A 25,533-nucleotide genomic window follows, 5' to 3' on the forward strand; every position below is an offset into this window, starting at 1 on the left:
ACTCAAATAATATAGCTAACATATGCTAAGATACACTCTATTATAAATGTGTTCTTAGGAGACAAAAATGCTGACCTGATTATTGTCTGATTACTGTCCATAAAGCTTTTCATATAGAAACATCTGGTCAGTCCATCTAGCTCTCTTTGAAATAGGAGCAAATATACTTGCATGCATTAAAATCATAAAGGAACTAAAACATCTGGAAATTTTAGAAGAAAAGCAAAATAGTTATGGGGGGAAATCCAGATTAAAAAATGCAGATGTTTAATTGGGCTGTCAGTTAAGTTATGAGGAAATAAGTGCAGAAATAACCAGAAGCCAAGGGTGGAAAATTAAAATAGTTTCATGAGCCAATGCCAAGCTAAAAGCAATGAAATCAGTAACACAATATGGATAGGGGCTTCTAAACTGAGATCTAAAAATGTTACCATGTGCAATTTTGCAAATTACCATTTCCAAAAAATCTTTTTCATTAAAGCACAATAAAACTTTTTCAGACTCTCCTCTCTCTCTTTGGTCATTAACATCGGGCAGTTATTCGGAGTTTGGCTTTCATCAATGACAAGCTCCCCCTAACTCCTTTCTAAGACCCTCTAATACTGCTGAGTGGCCAGAAATTACAGATGCAAGAAAAGCTGACAAATGACAGCTAGGCCCCTCCCCCAGTGCCTCGATAGTCAAAGCCCCTGCCAGAACACGCCTGAAAGCAGCGTTCGGAGAGACAAAGACACAAAGATTCCATTTTCTCAGTGAAAATAGATTTCATGTGTAAAACACTAGTGAGAAAAATTGAAAGCTGACACATATGTGCAATTTTAGAGAGGCAGGGCTGAATATTTCAAGAAGACTGAAATTGCATTTGATTGCATCAAAGCCTAACAAATGTTGTTTAACCTAAAAGTCTTTTCAGTCTGTAAAAAGACATTCAGTGGCAAGATATTTTATTTTTTTTTAAGCACATGGTGAAAAAGTAAAAAGAATCTTGTGCTCAGTAGAGAGATGTTGATTACATACTACTGTTGCATAAAGAATTAACATTGGCTCACTTCACAGGGTCTACAAAATAAAGGGGATATTTTTTTAAACCCTATTGAATCAAAGGATTCAGAAAGATAATATTAAATCCTTATGAGAATGTTTCCTATAAAAAGAATCCCCTCCCAGAAGCCCCAGGGTATCATTACTGGAGAGGCAGTGAGTGGTTTATTAGAGATTCAAACCTTGGCATCTGAGCCTTGCCAGGCATGCAAGTTTTAGCTTGTGAGCCCAGGGCCTTTGGCTTTCACGGTCCCTTCTGGCATCTAACAGTGAGGCCTGTCTGGTTGGCCCCACACGGCACCAGGCAATGTGTAGGTGCAAAAGCTGGGTCTGGGACACAAAGAACTATCATCATTTACTAAAGGAGACATGTTTTCCTTCCTGCCTGAATTCATATATGCCAGTATAGCTTTTAGAGCTGAGAAGAGTGCAAAAAGAAGAAATAGCAAAATGAATTCATGAATTAACTAATAAGTTATCTTCAAGTGATAAAATATGAGAAAGAGAGAGAGAAAGGAGGAAGAGGAGAGAAAAACATTTGAAGTTTTTCATTTAAAATAATCTTTTCATGCAGGGGAGGGTGTTTCTCCCACTTTCCTTACATTTTTCCTTTACTGTTGTATTTCTTTAATTTCATACACCATGCCAAAAAAATTCAGTGTATAGGAAAAGTGACTGTGAATCCTCTCTAAAACAGAAGAATTCTCTAAGAAGTTTTTAATTGACTTTGATAGAATTTTGTCTTACTCATGTGCTCAGCTTAAGTTTTTGGTAGCTCAATTGAAACCTTTCATAGATACTTCTATATCAAAATAAGTCTGCTTATATCTTCATCCCAACCCTTTCAATAGTGTTCTATTCTTAATAAGCTCAATACTTGCAGAATGCTTGGAATGGGCTTAATATATGTTGGAAGCATTAGACCATTAAATGTTTAAAATGTAATTAATAGTAGCTGTCAGGGGTTATAGACCACGAAATTGTGCTGGGAATATTTTCATTTAAAAAATTTACAATACATTTTTTTTTTTTTTTAGTTGAGAACAAATTTTGTACTCTACCACTCTTTTTCAAGCTCCTGAAAATTTTAATTTCTTTAATCAAAAGGAATATCAGAGAGAAAGAAAAGAAACAAACATTTTGTATTTTTTTTTTAAAGATTATTTATACAAGCACTGGGTACAGTCAGAAGCGTGGGAGGGTGAGAGAATTCACTAGAGTGGGGAACAGAGCAGGTTGACTGACGAAATACACTGCTGAGGGGAGCAGCGGGCGGCAGGAGAGGTCTGCACGCCATGTAGGACCCGCACTGGTGGCCGGGGATCGAACCGGCACTGCAGAGGCTGTTGGCAGCCTCACAGCCCATCGCTCAACCACTGCACCACCAGGGGAGGCCTACATTTTGTAATCTTATAGGGGATGATACAGTATATGTAGTCACTTATATATAATCTTACAGGAGATGATAATATTAGGTAAATCCTATGGCCATTAAAATGGCATACACAACTTTTTATTCCCTCAATATTCCTATTAGGATGCATTCTGTCTAGCCTTTACAGTCTCATCAAAATACTATAGACCATTGTAAATAAGTTATTTATAACATTAATTAATTAATAATATCTTATTTGAAGTACTAAAAGCCATCTAAGCACTCAAAACATTCATCTGTTAACTATCCAAAGGGAATAAAGTGGGGCACTAGTTTGGGGATTTGGAACATAACTTTTTATTTGTATTCAGACACTCTGAAATTTTAGTGAGTCTCTGAATCCCACTATCTGTATCTATAATAGGAATTTTACCAGTTGTAAGGAATTGTTTGAGGCTTGATCTACAAAGAGCCCGGCTTCCAAAATGCTGGTAATGTGTGCCTAGGGATAGGGGGCGTATTAAACTTTTGTTGTGTTGTAAAACTTTATAGAAGAACAATTCAACATCATTAGTAGAGATAGGGAGTCCCTGGTGCATTCAGTTGAGTGAATCAATCCAAAACTATGTATCCTTACACCACAGATTGGTTGATTGGTGTATTTGTTCACTTTGAACAATGTTTCAACATTCTGTAGCATTGAATTTTATACTTTACTATTTCAATTTCTTAAAGCATATCTGACATATTTGTTTATATTAACTCTTTCCCCCTTGTGAGTCATTTTCCTGCAAAGTGGGTGTGCGTAGAAAAGTAGAGGGAGACAAAGTGAACTAGAGCAATGCCTAAAAAATTCCAGCCAGAAAAAAAGAAGTTATTTTAACCCCTCCCCTCACTGCCAAGCCCACTGCCTGAGCCCTGGGAGACTGGGAATAGCAGTGAAAGATGTGTGAAGTTTTCAATACACTGCCTTGCAGTTTCAGCCAACAGGGTCCTTCATGCCTCTTTAGCTGTGTCTTCTAAGCAGCCCCTAGAGTCTCACAGCCAGGTGGCAATGAAGAAATTGGGGGGTAAAAAGTTGTTATGAAAGATATTCAGGAAAATATTGATAGTCTTTTAAAATGAAAGCAATACAAATACATTCCTAAAGAGAGAATCCAGGATGTCTAGCCTAAGATAAACCAATTTAGACATTCCAAACAGCATCTCTTACAGTGTATTTTTTTTTTTTTTACAAAATATCAGGATTCTGTCAGTACTGTAAAGGAATGAAGCATATTTGCTTGTCTTCCTTTATTCACATTGTTTCATATGTTCAATATTTTCTATTTTAAAAATTCAATTATCACAAAACAAAAGGTTGATATTAAGAGAATATCGTACTGTTTAGATGGATAAATTAGTCTCAAGACAAAATAGATGATAATAGACAAAGCAAATATATTGAAGTTGCTTGGCAATAAAGTCTAGATTTTTTAGCAAATGTGCTGATATTATTTCATATTTTTTAAAAGATTTATTTATTTATTTATACAAGAACCAGGGTACAGGCCAGAGGTATGGGAGGGTGAGAGGATTCACCAGAACCAGAGAGGGGAACAGAACAGGCAGACTGACGGAAATACACTGCTGAGGGGAGCAGTGGGCTGCAGGAGAGGTCTGTCACGCCATGTGGGACCCTCGCCAGCGGCCCCAGGGATCGAACTGGTGCTGCAGAGGCTGCAGGCAGCTTCTCAGCCCAGCGCTCAACTGCTGCGCCACCAGGGGAGGTCTGATATTATTTCATATTTTAAAGTCTTTTTTCACATGGGAAAAACATCCAAAGCAAAACTAATGTTCATAATTAATTAGCATAATGGAAATAGCCAAAACTATTTGGTTTATCCTTTCAGGAATCCCTGGATATTATTTGACAAAGTTTTATTTTATTGGAAATTGAAAAAACCCAACTATGTTCTCTGGGGCAAAACTAGTATGTAAGAAAAGGGAAAATTTGGGATGTGAAACCTTGATATTCCCTTAAGAGAATGGACATCAGTTTTAGCTAACTTGCTTAGCACGACCTGAATTTAACATAATATCACTTATTTGTTGTTTCATACAGGGATCTTGACAAAATTACCAACAAATCCATAAAAGGTGCTGAAAGCAGTCTGATGTCTATCTTCGATGGCAGTCCCACAAAGCTTGAAGAAATACATTATATCACCAAAAAGTATAGTTGTTCCTGAAAATTAGGACATGATTAAGGTAGGTCATTTATTTTTGTACACTTGAAATGCCTTATTTTTTTCCATGGGACATCATTTCTTCTTTTTCCCCCTTTTCTCTCTGTTCCTTTTCTTCTTCTCATTAACAGATATCTTTTATAATCGATGTTGTTTACTGTCCTTTCATCAAATATTTGCCACATCACTTAGGCGAATCATCCACCAGGGCACCTAAATACACATTAGAGGAGCCAGGGTGCCCTGAGACGCTTCGACTGTCTCATCAGGGCAGTTATAATAAGCATCTTGGTGCCACTGAATGCAATGCTGTATTCAAATAATAGCTTTCATCTTTACTCTTTTTAAATATAAAAGTAAACCTTAAAGCCCTTTGAAGGACCAAGCCAAGCAATGTGCATGTGAAAATAGATCAGTAAGCCTTTGAAAAATTATCCTATGTAAAATCTGTAAAGAATCTTAGCAGTTTTTCAAGAAAGACCTCCAGGTAAGTGATGGCCTTTGATAAGACAGATGACAATCTCAGCTATGAGAATCATTACTGCATGCCCTCTGTGCTATTTTATGTTCTCAGCTGGATTTTTGTTCTCATCAAGAGTTTCCAAGGGTGTCTACTGTTCTGTGTGTAAAGCACATTTAAGTAGTCTTCCAAGCCTGCACTAATTTTAAAAAGCCAAAAAAAAAAAAATCAACAACTTTGTTAAGTGGTCAGACAGACTGGAACTAGAGAACTAGAGGATTATAGGTAAGAGGACTAAAATGAAGGGTTGAAAGCTATAATTTCTATTTCTGTGGTGGCAGCCAAATCAGTTGTTTGAGTCAGGCAGTTTAAAGATATGACTACTTAGGAAAGAGTCTGGGAAGAAGGCACTTCAGAATATAATAGAATATAACACTTCAAGAGTGAATGTGCAAAGCATCATCTGGTGGGGATTCCTTGTCTGATACCTTTCCCAGTGTTTCTGCCTTTTTTTTTTTTTAAGATTTATTTATTTATTTAAGAACTGGGGTAAAGGCCAGATGCGCAGGAGGGTGAGAGGATTCACCAGAGACTGAGCAGGAACAGAACAGGAAGACTAACGAAATACACTGCTGAGGGGAGCGGCGGGCAACACAGGAGAGGTCTGCTGCACCATGTGGGATTCTCATATGTTCATAGTCTGCTGTGCCATGTGGCTGGCCAGGATTGAACCAGAGCTGCAGAGGCTGTGAACAGCTTCATAGTGCAGCACTCAACCGCCTGTGCCACCAGGGGAGGCCCTCAGTGTTTCTGCTTTTCCCAGACCTGGGACCCTACTTTCCATTGGATTCCATCCCTGTCTTTCATTCTTCCCTGTATTGCTTTTTTTCCTTTCATTTTCTTAACTTTTTTTGAACACTAGTTGTTTGGCCTCTGATCACTGTTTCATGCTGGGTACTTCTAGAAAAGAGACAGCATGTTTTAAAGAAGCACAGAGCTTCTTTGCTTAACCAGAAACAGTGCATTTTTGAAGATGTGGTGACTGTGATTTTTTTTTTTTTAAAAGCCCCTCACCTAGAATAGAGTTAAGGAACAGATATGCACACATAGGTGTCAGGCAACCATATTTGTAGATGAAATAATTTGAAGGAAGAATTATAATAGTAATAATGGCATAGTAAACAAAATAAGATATATAGTTGCCTATCTAACATGATATTCACTATGACTTTGGAGTTTCAAGTTATAATCTGGGGTTATATTTTCATTGGAATTGACAGAGTCTTTGTGCTAGTAGAAAACATGGACATTTTGTAATGCAATACTCATATTCAAATGAAGAAAAAAAGCCCAGAAAATAATCTCCTCTGTGTCATTCTGCTTGTCTGTAAATGCCTTTTGGTTTTATTTTAGTTTTACATCTGTTTAGACACAGAAAATATTTTCTCCAAAACTAGTTAGAAATGTATGAAACAGATATACACAGTAAAATGTAACTAACATTCAATGCAAGTGAGATTATATATTGAAATTGTTTATTATTTACATTGCAAAACTTACATTAAACAAATTTGACTTATGTATGTTTATGAAGTATGTAAATCAGCCAAAATTGTGCATATAATTGAATATTATTTTTGTACACAAGTACATACTGTACACAAGTAATATAATTTTTAAAAGGAATTAAACAACAATCTATAAGGTTTAATTTCAATTTGTGTTTCAGGTACTCAAATTCAGTTAAATAGCATCAAGTTCTGATTTGTCTCTGTGATTGTCATAATTTAAATAATATAGAAATACAGAGCACTCTAATATAATTAATACAGAATTATGGATAAATTGCATTCCCTTAGCCAAAAATGTGGAGGTGCAGGGGGATAAGCATGAATGATAATGAAGGTGAGTAATTTTTCTGGTACTTTTGTAGACTAATCTGTAACAATTGGGTTTGATATTTCTTGCCATAATGGTATAATAAGAAATTGAAGGCTAATACCTAGTTTGTGGTTGTGTGTAAAACGTAGTAGTAATAAAGAGATCTAGCATCAAACATTACAGAGGTAATTAGGCTTCACATCATACTGCCTCACCAAGAATCTTCTGGGACCAGTAAATACAGCTATGCCTCACCTGTGTCTCTCCTGCCTTCATTCTACAGATAGAGCAGAGGGGTGTAACTCAATGAAAACTCAAAATGCAATATTCCCAATCTGCTATTTATATTACCAGGTAAATTATACATGCACAGCAGCATTTGACCATTGTTAACTTTTATGTTGCACAATTAAACTAATTCCCTGGCATCTTTAACCAGGGAAGCTTAGAAAACTTGTTTGGCTAACAAAGGGTTGGGAGGGGGGAATCATCACATATACTCGAGAACACATTTTCAGAACTATTTTAGGAGTTGCCAAAAAGCACAATAAAATATATATTTTGATCAAAAATATATTTTGTTTAGAAACTGGTCTATGGTTAAATATTTAATCAACCTGATAAACTACCTCTTAGGTGTTATTTAATAATTAAAAAAATTAGAATGAAATGTGAGTACAGTTGTGTCAATAGTAAAGTAGCTTTTTGTTTATTCAAAATGAAGTGTTATTTCAAGGAAATAATGTTTTCTGAAAAAGGAGTTGATTAACAAAGCTGAACATTTATACAAGGCAAGGTGCCACATAATTCAGAATGCCAGTGCAAAAACTTTAGCTTGTAAGAGGTCATTCAGTGCTGGTCAGTAATAATTAGCCATGGCATCTGCATTGAGAGTGAAAGATCTCTTCAGGGTTTAAGAATTAATGTAGAAGTAGGGATTCTGAGTATAAGAAAGGGGAATGTAATTTATATTCCAGGGTTACACAGCTATGATGGAAGACTTTGATTTTCCAAATGAGTAGTGTAGTACATGACCAACTTATATTGACTAGGTAGGGCTGTTTTTCTCTATGCCAGTTTCACAATGAAAGAGTTATTAATATTTTAGACCAGATAATTCCTTAGCATGGGACATTTCCTGTTCATTGTAAGGTTTTAAATCAGTGTGCATGACCTCTCGTTACTAATGCCAAGAGCATTCCTCTCCCACGACATTGATATTACCAAACATCGCCCATGGTTGAGAACTCTTGTTCTCTTATCTCAATATAAAAGGAGCTAGATTGGTTCTTCTCATTAACTATAACAGACATTTTGCATGGAGAGCTCATGTGTTAAGTGGAGAACAGCGCTATAATGCAAAAGGTTTCTGCAGGATACAAAATCATCAGAATATCAAAGTTACATTCATCATCTAAAATATTAAATATTGTATGAAAATACATACATTTTAAGGGATGTTGAATGTGAACTCATACTTTGTGCCATATTTGAATATTTACACTGTGACCAGTTCGATGAGGGCCAATTATGTTTACCTTTGGTTGAACATGAGGAAGTGTTCTTGTATATTGTAGTCAAATATAGTGATATGATTTCAGAGATAAGTTTTTTACATGAGAGAACAAGACCTTCCTAAAAAATTCTTGGTGGAGTTGACTATAGCAGAAAAGTGGTCATCATTGTGCTTTCTTTCCACAATGTTGGCTTTCTCTATGTATTAAAATACAGCTTTCCTGAGATGGTATAGGAAATATTGAGAATGAAAGAAAATATCTGAGAAATCTTAGGTTGATAACCATGTATCTTATTATAAATATTGACTATCACATATTTTTTAAACTAACAACAGTGATATGGTAGAAAACCTATTAACTTGATATGAATTTGAGGGGCTTTGTGGAACTATATTTCTAGGAAGAAATAAAAATAATAAGTACATAAACATCTAGGAGGCAAGTTATCAAAAGAGAATATCCAGGAATCAAGGAATCTGAAGTTTTAAACCATAGAAAGAAATATTATTTGTTATACTAAAAATTCTGAAACTTGTTAAAACAATAAATTTTAGCTTGATTTGGCTTAAGAAAAAATATTTAAAAAGCATGAATGATTCAGATACATTAAATGATGAAGAGTCATTTGTGTGTACATTCAGAAATGTCTAATGAGTGTGCGATAGCCAGAGAAATCTGGGCAACTGAACTGATTTTCCTTTCCTTCCTATGCATTCATGAATTTTTCCAAAGCTCCCGCAGATCACCTACCTTAAAACCCTTTATTAGATGATGCTGAGGCATTAAAGTTTAAGCAAAACAATATTTATTGAATTATATTTTTCATATATGAGATTAAAGTTTCTGATCAGTAGGAAAAGCCTGAGGATCTGCTACAAGTTCTCCGATGATCCTGGACCAGTGAGGCCACTGCCTTAGAGACAGGTTTAACTTCAGGTGCAACTGTTCCATCTGCCTTGAAATTTTCTCTTGATTGAAAATGGCAAACACTATATAAATATAAATCTATAAAGGATTTGTATGAATTTGGGTTTATTCTTTTGTAATAGACAAAATCAGTTTTGTCACTGGAAAGAATGACTTATGAGAGTAGATGTTTTTAATAAATGTGTTCACATACCATGGAAAGACAGGAAACCTTGAAAAACAAAACTCATGAACTACTCCCAAACAGGGAGCATTTTGTAATGTTACAAAGAAAAGTTTATTTTACATTAGCAAAAACATACTTATCCATATTTGGTCAAATTTTTTCCCCTTAATCATCTTTTTTTCTAATTGACAAAAAAAAAAAGAATAAATCCTTCTTTCCTCTCAGTGACCCAAGTGACAATAGCCCTTGTCCTAATTAATTTTATAGCTTAAATGTACTACAAGTCCTCACTAATTCAATACTTTTATTTAAACTTTTCCAGTGTCCTATTAAATTGAATATGTCATTATACTACATATAACATACTAAATAAATTGTTCAAATTAAAAAAAAATGTTTTCAATGGTATGCAAAGTTATACCTTTGGCCATAGAGGTTGTGCACAACCCCAGGAGGTGCTATTGATGGGGATGGTGATGTGAATAGTGCAAATTGTGCAAATCAGGGATTGTGCAAATCAGGTGTTCCTTGGTCAGAAATAATAGGGCAGGTTTAACCAGACAGCCATAAAATTCTAGTCCTAACTTCAAAATAAACAAACAAACAAACAAACAAATAAATAAATAAATAAATGAAATTCCAACAGGATGTTGGAAACACAGCTTCAGAATTGCAGGTGTGTAATTTATGGCTACTTAGTTGACTGTTATTAACTTGATGGGAATCAATATTAATATTCAATTGCCCTGAAAAGCTTAGAAAGTTAACAGAATAGGGTTTCTGGTACTAGGGAGATGAGATATCCTTTATCTTCTTGGCTGGTAGAATGAATCCAGAACTGTCTACTTCTTAGACTCTTTCCTCAACCCTACCTTGTTTGCAAGTCATTAACTTCTCTGTTCATTTACAAAGAACATTAAACAAATGTTCTACAATCCAAATAATAAGTAATTGAGAACCTTAAGCAGGAAAGAAAATATTAAATTGAACTTTTTCAATCAATCTCAATAATCTGTGAAAAAGAACATTCTGATTTTTGCCAGTGAAATATGCTAAAATAGTGTAGTCTTTAAAATTCTCATATACGAATATGGCAAATTAGTTCTAGCTTTCAAATAAAAGTTTATAGTTTTAAATTACTTGTAGTCTTTTGACAACACAGCAGGGGAAGTTGAGAAAGAAATTATTCTGGGTTCACTATTGGAAAAATCATCATCAAGTTTCCTCTACTTGGCCACTAATATCCAAAGTCAGCCCTAAATAGAGTTGTTGATTAATTAATGCGTCACAACATACTCATTTCTCTTAATATAATGAACAAGACTTACTGTTGGAGCACTTTGTGGTAAGCCTTACTATTTGCCTTTTGGTCTAAAAGAAAACTTTAACTGATAAATGCTTAGAGATGCTTTATAAATCCAGTACTTAGAGATAAATCCAGTAATACAGCTTTGAGAGTGCTTACTCTCTTTGTTTCCCACATATTTTAAAATGTATGGCCCTCCCTTTTCCAGAGAAGCAAATGTACAAACCTCCACACTTCAGCATGAAGACCTCTCGTTCATAATGTGTATATACAAAGCACTGACATTAATGCCGTCACCATGGTTTTCCATGGGGAGGGTAATCTGTGATAACAAAATTGTATCCCTTCCTTCCTGCAATTACCTCACTATCCTTACAGCCTTGACATCTGGAAACCCACTGCTACTGTAGCAGCTGTGATTCCTGTCCTACAGCAGGAAGTTAACTACGCATTCCAAAAAGCCCTAATTGTTTTGATATTTTCTGGCAGCTCAAAAATCTTGGATATTGGATAACACACTCTTTTGTACCAAGTACACTTGGAATCAACACATGTATAACATCTCAGTCTGAACCATTAACAGGTACTGGATGTTGTCTTTCTCTTACATTGTAGTCATAAAGTTAAATATGCAGTACTTAGAGAATTAAACCAGATTCTGTGCATAGTCACAGTATTTTGTTTGATTTCTGTTACCGTTTCCTCAACATGGAAAAAGGCTTACCCCAAAATATGAACTTATCTGAATTTTTGAAAAATAATTAAGTTAGAAACCGATTCACATAATATTGTAAGAATAACTGAGTTCTCTATTTACTCACATGCTGTTTCAATTAAAAGAGATTTTTGGGTACTAATTCATTTGCTCAAAATCAAGATATCTCCATAAGTATAGAATTACTGTGTTGAGTAAATCCAACTACACATTGGCTTCATTTGATATCTGAATCTATTTTGTGTTTTTAGGCTGATAAAACCTGTATACATTGTTTATTCAGAATGATTTTATTTTACAAAAAGAATCAAAGGGAATAACTATGGGATTGATTTACTGTAAATTTATCTTTGAAATAGATACAAGTAACTATTATCTTCACGTTAAGAGCATCAGTGCCTTTTAGTCATCAAATTAAGAATGAAGTAGATTTTAGTAATATCCTACATTACTTTATTAATCAAAATTATTAGTAGTGATCTTGAAACTAAAAGGGTTTGCTGCAGAACAGGTGGAGGGTGGTTCTGACTCAGAGAATAATCCTGCCAAATACAGCAACATATGATTTATTCAGTTTACAAATTTTGTTTTGCTCTCTTTCTTATATTCCCTCCAAAGAAATTATTTCAACCTCTGTGTATGTTATTTACCTTAACTCTCCAACTTAATTTCTTATTTCTCATAGCTTAATTATTTCTTCTAGAATTTTACACTCAGTAATTAAATCTTCTCTCTCTCTCTCTCTCTCTCTCTCTCTCTCTCTCTCTCTCTCCCCCCCTTCCTCTGCCTTCCCTCATTCCCTCCTCCCTTTCTCCTTCTTTCCCTTCTTACCTTCCTCCTCCCTCTTGTAATTGAATAGTTGATTTGCTTTTAAAAAATTATTTGTGCCTTTTATCCTAGACACCCCTCTGGTGAGAAATGTTGCTGTGCTGTGTTGATATTTTGTATGACACTCATTCTCTGTATGATTAAGAGTTTTCTATTTTAAATATTACTCAGCAATCAAAAAAATAAATAAATAAACTCATGCCCAGGAAAAAGACTAATTGCAATAAAGTAAAAATCAAAATCAACAAGCAACTGTAGACCAGAGACACACTACAGTGTGGGGCTGGAGAGGAGAAGAGGGATTAGGGTCAGGAAAAGGGGGTGGGAATTGTATGGGGAATATAACCAAAATAAAAATGCATACATTATGCAAAAATGAAAAATGATGTAAGAATTATATAAAATAAAATAATTTATTTAAAAAAGAGTTTTACATTTTATCTAACTGTTCCTATGATAAGCAGAAGATATTAGGCCTTATCCAAATGTTTTGATATCCCATGTACAGGGAGGATTTAAATAATCACAAAAGTAATGTTTGTTTATATAGTCTGGTTTATTTACTTTCACTGCTCCAGAAAAATCATGCTAAGCAATCTGCCTGATACTTCTTATCATTAGCAATTATGGATTCCGGAAAGATGTCAACATAATTTTTTTTAAGATTTATGTATTTATGCATACAAGAGCTGGGGTACAGCCAGAGGTGTTGTGGGGTGAGAGAATCACCAGAGACAGAGTGGGGAACAGGACAGGAGCACTGACTGAAATACACAGCTGAGGGGAGCAGCGGGCGAGCCAGGAGAGGTCTGCTGCACCATATGGGTAGCTCCCTGTCCGGCTGGGGATTGAACTTGTACTGCAGAGGCTGCGGACAGCCTGATAGGGTGCGTCTCAAACCCCTGTGCCAGCAGAGAGGCCCATAAAATTTTTTTAAAAATATTTCAAAATCTGATACAAAACATACAGTGTATTCTCTCAGACTGATGATTACTTTCTATTAATCTTATTCACCTTTCTTATTCTCTAAACTATCATTCACTTTTCATCAGACACTGAGTAATAGGAAATTCTGTATCAATCTTGGGTTGTTCTTGACTTCCATAGACTGATGACTTATTTTCAGAATCAATAAAGCAGAATTATTTTTCTATGGTAGTGGTTTTCCACATCATTTATGTTTTACAGAGGTTGTCTTGATTAAGATGCCAGAGATGTACTTTTCATTTCCAAAGAACTTAACTACAAAAAGGAGTCACAAACATACCATACATTAAGTAGGTGGAACTTCATGGGTATGACATGTGTACTGAGCTCTAACCGAGGTCCAAAGAAGAAGGCCTGAGACTGTTTTGAGATGGCAACACCCTGATCTTTACTCATCCTCTTTCACAGGTGGGTGACAGAATACCAGGCAAACACTTTTCAGCAGACACCTCTCCACTAGTTCCCATATTGAGACAAGTAGCAAAAACCTGTTTCTACTATCTACACACCATTCTCTGAAATATTTAGAAGAACAGCATTAATGAAAGTTTTGGTTTATTTGTTTGCTTGATGGGTGTTTTGTTTATTTGTTTGCTTGATGGGTGTTTTGCAGCAATATGCTGCAAATACTTTTATGCCCAATATGTTTGAATTTTTTTTTATTTTAAATGCAATTTTCCCAGAAATAGTAGTGATTAAGCTTTTCTTTTGTTTTCATTTTTAAAATAACTTTAAATTTCCAAAAAAACTCTCAATTAGAAAGTTGGCATTTAGAATTTTTTATGCCTTGATATGATAAAATAGATTCAAAACAGAAAAAAAGTAAAATTAACAGGTGATTTATTTCTAAAGCATTTTGTCTTTAAGCTGTTCAAATCTGATTGTAGTTAAAAATCAAGGTTTTCCCACCTTATAACATAAATTTAACAGACTAGAAATGTTATTTTTGGTCAAGAAATTGGAAATAGTTCAAAAGTACAATGAGAATAGAGAGATACATACCAGTGCTAGTATATTAGGTACAATGTTGGCAAAAAATATTCCCAACTCAGTATCTAGTTTTTAAAAAGATTATTCCTTATTTTCAGTATAAAAGAGAATCAAAATATAAATGCTTAGAACCTAAAGTATACCAGATTCTGGAAGTTATCAACACTGCTTCAAAAAAAAAAAAAAAGACATAATGAATCTAATATAAAAAATTCCCACATCACATATCCTCCTTGAAATGTAATATATGCATTTAAGCTTGCAATTTAAAGCCAGAAAAATGTTCAAAGTTGTTTTTTTTTTTTAATAATTTAGAGACTTGCACAGGAGAGAATTCACTGTGATTTTACAAGTGACTGTACCATATATTTTATTACAGATTACTAACTACTAAGCTTCTCACAGAGGTCCAACTTGTGTGTTTATGATTTCTTTAGTCTTATAAACAAAATAGCTCCTTATTCTTTAAGACGGGAACTGTAGAAAAGAAGAGAAGAAAGCTACAATGTTCTTAATTTCTAAGCAACAAAGGCCAGTAAACTGTCCATTTGAAGACATTTGAAGTTAGTCTTCCAGATGTGTATATTTTGGGCACATTTTTTGGAGCACTACATAATCATAAAAACCTAAAATAACAATGGAAGAAAACCAGCACGGCTGATAAAATGCACTTCACTCTTTATGTGGTGTTAACAAAAGGATTTAGATGAAAATGAAATCTGTCTTAGTTTAAGACAGAAACACAACAACATTTCCCTTCTGGACAACAGACTTTGGCATTGCAAGATCAAAGGAACAATTTTATCTGCGTTGCAACTACAGACCAAAAGATTTTACAGTATTCTTGTCTCCATGCTGGAGCTTATGTGTCTTTAATGGCATTTAAATTATAGCCTTTTCCTAGCCATGTAGTCAAAACACCACGTCATCTGATGAGACACCATATTATAATCTGTCAGTATGCCTCATTTAAAAATTCTTCTATACTGTACTTGTCCTCGGTTTTTCTCTTTTGTTAGAAAAACTGAGCAACTTGTCTTTTAAACTGAGCTTATGAGATGACCTAGACAAACTGAGAAAAGACATTTCAATTAATTAATTTAATTAATTTAATCAATTTGTAGATTTGTCCCCCTCCTTTTTTCTATAATCCCTCCCCCACAATTTTTTGGGGGGATTTTCATCTTTCTTATATATGATACATGTTAAATGAAAATCAGGAATGAATTTCCATTAAAGAATTATAACTAACATTTGTTTTTCAGAACAAAGTTTTGTAATAGAGTATAATTTGTAATAGAGTATAACTATGTTATATAAATGAAATGAGCTGTCCTCTAAATTTTAGTATAAAATTTCTTCTGGGAGTCTATTACTTCAAAAATGCAAAATATTATATGAAGTATAATGAACTATAAAGCTACTTAACAACTACAACAGTACCAAAAATGATAGTTCTGCCTTATTTCCCTATTTCCCAGAGATTACTATTATCAAGCTACCACACTCAGTCTTGCAAAGTGTGTACTTACACACCGGGAGATGGCTCCTCTCCTGTGGATCTGATCTGATATGAATGATGCCTCTTGGGGCAGACTGTATGTAACTGACACAGGTGTTCACAATGACTGCCAATTTCATAAGATGCTTTAGGATTACCTTTTCATATATGTAATGGTTTTGCTTGTTTTGATCTTTACAAAAACAATATCTTCTAAGTAGCTTTTTCCATTCAAAATGATGTTTGGAGCAAGTGCACTCACATAGTGTTCTATGTTTTCCTACTCACTACTGTATAGTTCTTCATTTTATGAATATCCCACATTTTATTTTTCTAGTCTTTTTTCTTTGACATTTGGGTTGCTATCTGATTTTCAGTTATGCATATTGTTGCTGGAAGTTTTCCTTTATATGTCTCTTGGTGCCCATGGACAAGAAATGCTCTAAGGCATGTAACAGAATAGGAATTTGAGTGTTAAAGTGTGGGTGGATTAAGGTATGGATGTGAAAAGTAAAACTGAGTGCATATAAAGAATATTATGGTAAGTCTTTCTGTAAAAGACCCACAAAGTTTAAAATGTTTGCAGCGTTTGTACAAATACTTATGTGCATAAGTGTCAATTCTATTTATAAGTAGCTATTTGGGTGGTCCTGTAAAAATGCTTGCCTTGCTAAATCAATCAGTCTATCAATCATCCAATCGATCTATCTAAATCCATTAGCCAGAGGAAGTAAAGTCAGAGATCATTTTGGTTATCATAATATTCACGAAATGCATTTATTTTAAACTCAGGAAATGCGGATTAAAATCAGAGGATTCAGCCAAAGCAACAATGACTAATTTTACTTCTCTTCCCACACCCACACCCATTCAAATTATTTTTGGAGATAATTAAATATACATACCAAAAACTGAAGATGTTATTACAATTCAAAGTATAAGAATGTAAAAAACATACAGAAAAGTATCAGAGAGAAAGACTTTATGGTGTTAAATATACATGACATACATTCTGACAGTCCATCTGTAAGCGTGCAGTTTGCATGCAGTTCACCTCCATCAAACAAGCTCATGCTGTTGGGAAAAGTTCTATCTCCAGAACTTGCTTCATCCTCCTAAACTAAAACTCCATACCCATTAAACAATGATTCCCTCTCCCTGCCCGCCCCTGACACCACCATTCTATTTTCTGACTCTGAATTTGAAAGCACTAGGTACCTCAATTGAGTGGAATCATATGCTATTTGTTCTTTTGTGTCTGACTTATTTTACTTGGCATAATTTCTTCAAGGTTCATCCATGTTATAGCAGAATGTCATCCCTTTTAAGGATGAATAGTATTCCATGGTCCATATAGACCACATTTTGTGAACACATTCCTCTATCTATGGGCAGTAGGTTGCTTCTACTTTTGGGCTAAATGTTGCCATGAATCAGATGTACAGTATCTATTCCAGCCCCTGATTTTGATTCCCTTTTGGTATGAAGAATTTTAAGAATGCCATAAGTTAGCATTCTGGGTTTCCCTAGGTATTTAAAGAAAATAGTAAGGATATTTTATTTAGATTGACAGATTTTCTCCTGTTACTTGAATGCATTCTAGGAATGAAAATCAGATATTAATATAATATCTATAACCTATGCAGCCCATAGCTGCCACTGACATTTGTTGAAGTATATATACTGTATTTCTCCCCAAAATATAAGGTGAATCATCTGTACTGAATGTGTATTTTAAAAAACATAGGCAAAAATAAATAAATAAATAAATAAATAAATAAATAAAAACATAGGTAAATTGTGTAATTTGCTCCATGTCACACATCTTTTATTGAAAGAATGAACATTATATTTTAAATTTGTAGAGTTTATGAACAGTTCTTAATCTCATTATACTTCACAAGCAATAAATTTTCCTTAAGTATAAATATATACAGTACATTTATGCATTTGCACTATTAATGTTTTCTATTGAAGTAACATTACATAATATACATTACATAAGTTTTAGGTGCTCATTGTAGAGTATCACCATGTGTATGCACTACATTAACTTGACCTCAAATGTCCATATCTAGCCTTCATAATGCCATTGTCCCATTTATCCAATTATCCACCCCCCTTTCCCCTTCTCTTCCAGTAGCCACTAATTAGCCTTTACAGCTTAGATGCAAATCCTACTAGTCCTGACCTGATCTGGTAGGAATTGTACCAGTGCCTTAATTTTGCATCATTCAAGAAACTGCCACCTGAGCTGATCTTTAGGAGTAACTCTAGATAAGAGTCAAAATAAGGGGGGGGGGTCAGGCAATTGTAGGGGGAATATAACCAAAATGAAAATGCATACATTGTGCAAAGATGAAAAAAGATGTAAGAATTATATAAAATAAAATATTTAAATAAAAAAAAGTAACTCTAGATAAATCGCTTCAGTATCTTCCAAAGTACGAGCTCCTATTCAGGAGTAATATCAGCCATTATTACTAAAGCCATTGATAATTCAGCAATCTTTGAATTTTACTGAATAGAAATGGCATTTTGCATGATCATTTTGGAGGAAGCTTCCTAAAGGTAACTAGTCATTCTCCTTTAATTATTCCAGTTTTGTGTCAAAGAACTGGACTATAGTTTCCACATATTCATATGCAAATAAATAAGTAGAAATGAATGAATTTACCTTTCTTTTTGTGTGACTTAAAAAGTTCACCCTCTAGTCATTTCATCAAAATCTTTCCTCTTAACATTGCAATGTCTTTCCAAAAAAGAATGGAGGGAAATTCTCTGTAAATGTTAAAATACATAACTATATGAATACAGTTTTAAAAACCCAGCCCTATCCCTTCCTAGGTTTCTATTAAGGAAACAGACATTAATTCCTCTTTTAATGACCATGGACCATGTATTTTATCTCCTCTCCCATGCTGGACTTCATTTCCACGTGGAAAAATCAGTATACTAATGCTACCAGTAATACCTCTCCTATATTTTCTCTTATCAATTCTCATATTGTTCCCCTCTCTTGGAGTGTAAATTGTTTTTATCCAATTCATTTCATTTCCTCCACATTTATTTTCATTAGCAAAACAGAGAACGTAGCTTAATGATTACTTAAAGCTAAAATAAAGGAAAAAGATATTTTCTTGGTAATAATACTAAAATGTTTTCAGATGCAAGCAAAATAGAACAGAGAAAAATAGAAACACACTGTATTTATAGTTCTTACATGAATATTACTTAAAAATGCAAAGATTCTGAAATAATAGTATACAACAACTTCATTTCCAAAAGAGCATGACTATTGCCCTCATTTTCTGCATCTAAATAAATGAGCTAAAGTTTTGTTATGATGGATTAACTAATTGTATAGATTTATTTTCACTTAAACTGAAAATAATTATCTATCATCAACGTTCCAAAAAGCCTGCCATTAACCACTTATATAGTCATTTGTTTGATAGAAAACTAAATTCTGATTATTAGAGATACTTTTCTATTGACAATTTATTTTCAAGTTTGTGCAGTAGCCTTTTTTTTTCTTATTATTCCATATTTTATTAAACTGTTTTTTGGAATTATTAAACATTTTTCACTTATTTATTTATTTTACTTTTTTTATTTTTTTTAATTTTTTTTAAATTTTTTTTTTATAGAGGCATGTTTTATTTATTTATTTATTTGTTTGTTTGTTTTGTTTATACATGCACTGGGTACAGTCAGAAGCGCGGGAGGGTGAGAGAATTCACCAGAGCCAGAGCGGGGAGCAGAGCAGGCAGAAGGACCGAAGCACACTGCTGAGGGGAGCAGCGGGCGGCAGGAGAGGTCTGCGCGCCATGTGGGATCCTCCTCCGGTGGCCGGGGAGCAGCCGGGGATCGAACCGGCGCAGAGGCCGCGGGCAGCTTCGCAACCCAGCGCTCAACCGCTGCGCCACCGGGGAGGCCCAAAATTTATTGATTCTTTTGAGTTAACTTCAATATTTAGATTTGAAAGTGGCTGAAATTTTCTAATACGCTGAAAGTATCTATGCGTCTGTGCTAAACATTTTTTTTCTTTTTGATTTATCTGTTCAAAAATGGATTCCTACTAAATTGTCCTAGTGCATTTTATAAACTGTTGCTGGATCCCCTATATTAATTTTGAATTAGCCTCACTGTCGATGTGCTAATATGCTACTGACCCTGTGAACTATATACAATTCTGGAGTACAAGTATAGTCTCCAGTTAAAAATGAAGGCACAAATGGGTTGTCCAACATGTGAGTCATCAAGAAATACAATTCGGTATACAACTGATGAATCACAGTCTATAAAGGAAGCTTTCTGAGGTTTTCACAAAGATGACTCCTTCAAAATGTACAAAGAGGGAAGAGGAGGGTAGGAGAGGTGGGCCAAGGAAGGGGGGGAAAGAAATAATGGGGCTGGATTCTCTATAAACAGCTTTTATTGTTCCTTAATTTCTTGACCACTGAACCCACCACTTAAAGGAACCCTGCAGCTCTTTTCCACAGTTGCCATTCTTGTTTACTTACAGTCTTTTGAAAATTCCAAAATTTACCATATTCAGTTTAGAATTGTATTTTAACTCTTAACACCTTATACAATATCAGGTGATTTGGGGAATAAGTTCCTGTGTCATTTATTTAATTATGTCTTCCACTGTGTGATGAACTACATGAGAGTGGACTACCTGCTTGTCAGTTTCCAATGACCTAGTGCAGGATAGAAAATAGTATTTTCTATGCTATTGTTATTTTTGCATCCATGCAGTTTATTCCAATCATTTTGAAAAGCACTCTCTCTTCCTTTTTGACTTTGCCTTGAAACAATTCATGTCAAAGAAAGCATCTTAGCACAAGAAACTGATTTTTTTTTTTTTTTGCTGTAACCCATGCTAGAGATGTACTAGTGACAATATGAACTATACAAAACAACCCTGACAACTGTAGAAACTGCCCATACATCCAGATACCCATTATAGAATAGGATTCAAATTCCTTATCATGGTGTTGAAAATTCCTGATATTCCTTCTTTGCCTCACTACTTACCTTGTCTCCCAGCCATGCAGGTATACACTTGTATGCTGTTTCCTTAATGAATATATTGTATGCCCTATTGTTTTCTCTTCAAACACCCTTACTCCTTACAATGTCTGTGTCCATTTCTCTTTGTGGAATAATTCTACTTATGTCTTGAAGAGACAAATATTGTTCAAAACTTTCTAAAGTATTTTCAGGAACTCAATAAGTGACCATTAAAATGGAAAATAATCGGGCCTCCCCGGTGGCGCAGCGGTTGAGCGCTGGGTTGCGAAGCTGCCCGCAGCCTCTAGAGCACCGGTTCGATCCCCGGCTGCTCCCCGGCCACCGGAGGAGGGTCCCACATGGCGCGCAGACCTCTCCTGCTGCCCGCTGCTGCCCTCAGCAGTGTACTTCGGTCCTTCTGCCTGCTCTGCTCCCCGCTCTGGCTCTGGTGAATTCTCTCACCCTCCCACGCTTCTGACTGTACCCAGTGCTTGTATGTATGTATGTATCAATCAATCAATAAATAAATCTTAAAAAAAAAAAAATAAAATGGAAAATAATGGTTAGGGATTATCTACCCACCTTTTCATTTTGCAAGAACCAGAGAGGGAACATGACCCATCTCTTGCCAGTCTCTCAAGCCTTCAATACACATAATCCTGGACTTAACCTTGGGACAAGTGTTAACCTTGCTGAGTGTCAACTTAAAATTGGGAATGAAAATAGTCCAGAATAGTTCCTTCCTTTTCCTCTCTTCATAGTCTGTATGGATTCCTGATCGAGCTGTTTAATCTGCATACCACGTGTGCTTACTTTCAGAGAGAATCTGACACTTCTATAGAAACAGAAGATAATGGTCAGAATACAGTCTGTGGGGTTAGAGTTTTTTGGTTCAAACCTTAATTCTACCACTTATGTTCACCTGGGTACTTTGGGCAGGTTCCTTAACTACTGTGCCTCGATTATCTCATTTGTAAACTGAGAATCATTAACCCATGCATGCTTGGCTAGAGCTTCCTGTTCTGGACTCTGGGGATTTAATACTGGGCCAGACAGACAAAATCCCTGCTCTAATACAAGTTGCATTCTGGAGGTAGATGACAGAGAATCTACTGAGCTTATCCTCCCTGTCTCCAACCCATTCTGAATGTTATTTCTTCTTCTTGAAATTTCAATCTACAGTTTTCTAAAGTGTTAGCTTCCTCCCAACATTCAATGTCTTATTTAAGAGTCTCCTCTACTAACTTCCTACCTTAAATTTCAATCCAATTCTTGTCACCATTTATATTTTCTTTCTCGCTCTGTTTTTAAAAATCTATCATTCTTGTTACTATATAACATACCTTATTTTTTAAAGCCTATTTGTCTTTTCTATGTTGTATTTTCCTCAGTAAAATGTAACCTCTATGAGGGGAAGGACATTTATGTATTTTGTTCTCTACTCTTTCTAAAGACCCTATAATGCACTAAGGGTGTTCATTATCTGTTTATTAAATAACAACATTAATAGCTAGTATAATGTCCTATGGGGATATTCACAATTAAGCAAAATAGAACAAGAATAAATGTACCATCGCTAGAGTACTGTTCTTCATGGAGTGGGAAGAGAAGATCTTGCTGAGGTAACCAATGACTGGAGATGTAAGTGAAGTGAGATGAATGAATCAAGGAGCTAAGTGATGGTCGAACATTCTAGAGAGAAGGAACAGCGAGTGTGAAGCCCTGAGGATAGTCAGTATTTGCCATGCTTTAATGCCAAGCAGGCATATGATACTGCAGCAGAGTGAGGAGATGAGAGATAAGAGACCTAGTTAGAGAAATCATTCAGGCTGTTTATAAAACTGTGGATGCAGGCCTCCCCGGTGGCTCAGCGGGTTGAGCGCAGCACTGTGAGGCTGCTTGAAGCCTCTGCAGTGCTGGTTTGATTCCTGGCCGGCCAGGGAGATTCCCACATGGTGCGGCAGACCTCTTCTGTTGCCTGCTGCTCCCCTCAGCAGTGTATTTTGGTCCTTTTGCCTGTTCTGCTTCCTGCTCTGTCTCTGGTGGATTCACTCACCCTCCCACACCTCTGGCCTGTACACCAGAGCTTGTATAAATAAATAAATCTTAAAACAAAAAACAACTGTGGATGTGACAAGACCTCCTGAATCAGCCTATTGAATTAAGGTACAGAGAGATGTTGAAAGCGTTAAAATAGAAGTATCTCTGGCTTGTGCATGGTATTCTATACACGTTATTTATTGTAGTCTCTGGATTGGTTGACAGTTATACATTACAAATGAAGGCGATGAAAAGGAAAAAGAAACAAACTCTCAATTTTCCTCCCAATCTACACCTGTTATGACAACAACAAAAAGACACACAGAAGATCACTTGGGAAAGGTCATGTGGAAAGTTTTAGGTAAGAAAATATACAAAGATGTATTTTCCCAAAAAAAAAAAAAAAAAAAAAAAAAGGCATACCGCATGTAGCATCTCTCACAGAGCTGAAACATTTTAGTCTTTTCCTGTGCTGTGGATTTTCTTGAAGGCATACTCTTACAATATATAGTTGTATTTTCATCAAATAATCTATAAATGGTGTGATAATTTCCTGTCACAAAATTTATTGACTCCAAGCTATTGTTTGATATCATAACTGCCCCAAAATGTCACCAGTCAGATGTTTTTATCTTTTAAAAATATTGCCTCTTGAGGAAATGACCCATTATTATTGATAACCTCCACCTCAGTTCTGTATGTTTATAGTTACCCTAAGCAAGAGAGTACACAGTAACATTAAATATTGTGCTTTGTTATATATCTTTATTGATCAAGATTTTCTGTAATTGTTTTCTACATGTAGCATATCTTCTGGAATTTTTAATAAAGATAATGAGATGATGTCATTTTTTTTTTTAAAGATTTGTTTATTTATTTAATTATTTATTTGTTTATTTATTTATTTATACAAGCACTGGGTACAGTCAGAAGTGGGGGAGGGTGAGATAATTCACCAGAGCCAGAGCAGGGAACAGAACAGGCAGACCGATGAAATACACTTCTGAGGGGAGCAGTGGACACAGCAGGAGAGGGCTGTGCACCATGTGGCACCCTCGCCAATGGCTGGGGATCGAACCGGCGCTGCAGAGTTTGCGGGCAGCTTCACAGCCCAGCGCTCAACCGCTGCGCCACCAGGGTAAGCCCGATGATGGCGTTTCTAAACAGAAAATTTTCAAATCACGTAGTAACTCATTGTCAAGTGGCAATGTATTCAATTTAGCATCAAAGTAGAGTCAACCTCACCAGAGAAAGAGAAAAATGATTCTCAAAAGACTCAAAACAGGTGTCTTAATAGATTTTAAAACTAAGGTCCATGCTTATACTTCATTATTTAGTCCAATTCTTTTGTAATAGCAAACAACTAATACATTTAGCAGCTTTTATTTGTCAAGTTAAAAAAGCATGTTCTAACTTTAGTTCCAAAAAGAGTTCAAGAAATCTATTGAAAAAAAATCATAAAGATTTGGTAGAATATGTGTACTTTTAATTATTTATTTATACAAAGAGCTGAACAATTGGGCAGACTGCCTTCTATACATTGTAAATTAATTCCATTTGTCCTGAAAACTTATTCATTATTTCAGTACTTTGCATTTGGGCTGCCCTATTAATGGCTGTTTTATAATCAGGCACTTGAACTTCTGCAAGGCTGTTTTTCCAGCCTATAATCACACCCTCAGCACCCAGCCAAGTGCTAAACACAATGGCTCCTTCATGCCCTCAGCTTCATCTTGCCTCTGTAGAGACAGACCCTGTCTCTGATTTATGTGCAGAGTCCTCCTTGAGAGAAGTGCCTGGGCAAAACAATGCACAGCCCCAAGGCAGATCACTTACCTTGACCTTGGATTTCGGCACCTGAGAACTGTCCCTTGAGCACTGCCCAGAGCTGTCAGACCCCTTGGAATATTCCCTAGAAGATGCGGCCCCGCTTACAACTGCTTTTAAAATACAAGTGCAGTAAAGTTTGCTGTACTCAGGAATCCTGATGCTGCAGTTGCTCATGGAGGTAACAGAGCCTGGAGCAAAGGAACGATGGTGGGTGACCATGGAGGACTGTGGTCTCAGCAGTGTGCAGGGTCAGCGTTGCCATCTTGCCATTGGCTATGGCAAGTCATTGTTTCAAATGAATGGAAGCCTTTTTAACTTGGGTTACAGTTCATTCATTATGAAAAATATGTATTCATCTGACGTCTGCTCATTATTTTTCTTTTATTTAACATAATGATGCAGAAAAATTCCTTCCAATCAACTGTGTGTTAAGCACATAAACACCTAACTTGTCACCTAGGAGTTCATTTATTTCTGTGAAATGACTTGCTAAATCTTACAGAGACAAAGCTAGCATGTTGTTTTGCTCACTGATTCTTCTGGCAATTGCAGAGATGAGAAAAGGGCCATGCAGCTGCTTCTGACAAAGAACACACACTTGACAGAGAATTGTAGACCTCCAAAAGAAACTTTGTACTTGCTATATATTTAAAATAGTTTTTATATTTTAAGAATCTGTTTATCTCTATGTTCATGGGTTGGGAATGAAGAGGATAGGCTAT

The 25,533-nt window shown here is 35.4% G+C and overlaps 1 long non-coding RNA gene across 1 annotated transcript in view; it reads left to right on the forward strand.

Moving 5' to 3' along the window:
• LOC119233512 (uncharacterized) overlaps positions 1–23,381 on the forward strand; it is a 54,725-nt gene extending 31,344 nt beyond the window's left edge. Inside the window, exons 2-3 of the long non-coding RNA XR_005122414.2 lie at positions 4,521–4,666; positions 23,207–23,381. This is a non-coding gene — a long non-coding RNA (uncharacterized LOC119233512). The remainder of the gene's footprint in view (positions 1–4,520; positions 4,667–23,206) is intronic.
• Positions 23,382–25,533: the final 2,152 nt, after the last annotated feature.

Source organism: Talpa occidentalis, unplaced genomic scaffold (genome assembly GCF_014898055.3).
Source record: "Talpa occidentalis isolate TD23 unplaced genomic scaffold, MPIMG_talOcc4v2.1 talOcc4.8, whole genome shotgun sequence".
Lineage (NCBI taxonomy): Eukaryota > Metazoa > Chordata > Mammalia > Eulipotyphla > Talpidae > Talpa > Talpa occidentalis.